Raw genomic sequence first — 2,832 nt, forward strand, 5'->3', positions numbered from 1 at the left:
CCATCCATCCATCCATCCATCCATCCATCCATCCCCCCATCCATCCATCCATCCATCCATCCATCCATCCACCCATCCATCCATCCATCCATCCATCCATCCATCCATCCATCCATCCCTCCATCCATCATCCATCCATCATCCCTCTGTCCATCCCTCTGGTCGCTGCTGCTCTGCCCCAGGAGGAAAGCGTGCAGGAATCAGGAGTTTTCTCGTTCTGATGTGCTCAGGGCTGCAGGGAGCCCACAGAGATCAAACACTCATTGCCTGCCTGTCTCAGGATAAAGAAACCGTGAATCAGAACCAGGCACCCCTGGCTGCTGCTTCACGCTGCCTTTGAGGGGAGAGGGTCACTGATTTTTGTTTGGGTGGTTGCTCGCTTGCTTGCTTTTCTCATTGGTTTCAGCCCAGGAATTTTAACACAGAAGTCTAAAAGGTGATTTGGAGGGCAAAGAGCCAATGGAAAGGGCTTTGCCCTCAGTGCAGTCAGCCAGGCTCTGCAGTGAGGGCACTGAATCTCCCTTCTCCTCACTGCTGGTTTTGCTCTGGTCACCTGTCAGCTACCTCCTGCCCACCAGCCCCTCCCCACCCCCCACTCACACGTGGCTGCTGTAAATATCTTCAGTGGGATTCATGGTTCAGATGCATGGAGCACAGTCTGTGGAATAGAAAGCAGAATTCAGGGGATCCCAGCTGAGCCTGCTCTCCAACTGACCTCTGCACATCAGATTTTGGGTTCCATACTCACTTTTCATTGCTGGTTGATCCATCAGCAGCTCCCAGCCCAGCTGCAGGCACTGGCCAGCCACTCTCCTGACAGGAGGGGCTGTGCTCCCCCCAAAACTGCCCTGAAATCCATCCTTGGCTACTGCACCAAACCAGGGAAGGAACTCCACTGGGCAATGGAGACTCTCCCTGGCACAGCCCCAGAGAAGGACACTTTTCCCTAAAATTGCACAAAGGGAACGGATAAAACAATAAAACTACACCACAGCCCCTGGACCTTCCCTCCTGCAGGCTTTGTTAGTGGAGCAGGAAAGCTGGGTCTGCCTGGGGGGATTTTCAGCAGCACAGCAACCTCCAAGGCACAGATCTGCTCTCACTCTGTGCTCTGCCAGTGCCCAGCTCCTGCAGGAACACCCTGAGCAGCTGCAAAATGCTCTGTGCCCAGCTATGGAAGGTGGCAGCAGCTGCAAAAAGGAGTGCAGCTGAGTGCTGGCACCTCAGGGACAGCTGAATGCCAGAGACAGCTCTGGGGAGAGGAGCTGCTTCTGTGCTCAGGACTCTGCCCTCCTGCAAAGCTGAAAGAGCTGCTGTGTCACTGAGACACAGCCACAGACCCCAGCAGCCTCAGGAGTGAGCAGGACCCAGCCCATCAGCCCCCCTCCCTCTGGGAACCAGCACTGCAAACACTGGCTCCAAAACTCCAGAGCAGCCTGGGACTCTGTGAAATCACACATTTGTCATTCTTAGGAGGTTTATTCACTGCCCAACAGTCATTGCAGCTAATTTGTGAAATGGCATGCTTGAAGTGCAATCACAGCTCAAGACTTAACAGGTTTTTTGTCATAAACTTCAGTATCTGTCCCATTTAAAAAGCAACCCTTCCAAATACTCATGAAGCCCAGACTGCCCATGGGCAGATGGGGACTTGCAGCAGAGCCCGTGGGAGCTGCACAGGCTGATCCCCCTGTGTGGGGGCAGCACCCAGGGGACCCCAGGGCCAGGCTGAGGAGTGCAAGGCAATGAAGGGGCAAAGATCTGTTCACATCAGCCACAGCCAAAAGAGGCACAAGCTCAACAAAAGTTCCCTGATCCCTTCACGAGTGGGACCAAGCAGGGAGTTCCATTGTCTCCTTTCTGATCCAGCCCAGGAACTGCTCCAATGAAACATCACAGCCAGGTCACTACCACTGAGAAATAGAAATTGCTATTTTTACATAAATATCTTAGAAACAGTAGGATGTATAACCTTTGCTTAGTCGGTGAGGGGTAGGAGGAATAAATCAAATGTTTAGTTTATTGTTCAGAGACATTTGGACAAATTCAGGGATGCTGAATATTTTTCCATGAAGTGAAGTTCATTTTTTAAAAGGGTTTTTCAATTTAAGGTACTATTTGGGAGAGAAGATATTAGTTTCCTGTTTTGTATTAATCCTCAAGCTATTTATTTTGTATTTCTGTAAAAAAAAAAAAAAAACAATGTTTAAAGACATTTTAAGTTTTCAGAAGTTTATTCTAAGTTTATTCTAAATCTAAGTTTGTAGCACTAATGCTTAGCTCTGTAGCCTGTAGATAATTAAACTGATTGGGGCTGAATGAATTACAGCCCCTCCTGCACTGGGGACTCAGGAAAGCTTTGGCACCCACCATGTGAGACACCAGCCCATGGGAGCTGCTGTGGCACCATTAAAACTTTTTGCATGAAAAAGCTCAAGAATGTTTATTTTCACTTTCTTATTTCAGGTTTTTCCTGCTGGGAACAGATGGCAGGGGGAGGGGGGTACCTGACTGTGAGTGTGAAATGGAATGGAAAGTCTGAACAGGCAGAAAGAACAAACAGTGCAGAGACCTCAGACATGCAAGTGGCAGAAGGACTCTGAGGCAGCCCAGGTGACAGCAGCACACTCCCTGCCTTGTGCCACTGCAGTTCCAGCTGCAGGCAGCACCAGGCTCTCCAGTTAGAGCCTGCAGCTGAGCTGGATGCAGCAGCTCCCTGGAGGAAGGAATGGAATTCCAAGCATGGCATTCACATCTGTTTCTGAAGACCCTGCCCACAGCTGGAAAGGAAGGGGCTCCAGGGGAACTGTTTCTTTTCAAGAGAAGCCAAAG

The sequence above is a fragment of the Erithacus rubecula genome (assembly GCF_903797595.1).
Source record: "Erithacus rubecula genome assembly, chromosome: 16".
Classification (NCBI taxonomy): Eukaryota; Metazoa; Chordata; class Aves; order Passeriformes; family Muscicapidae; genus Erithacus; species Erithacus rubecula.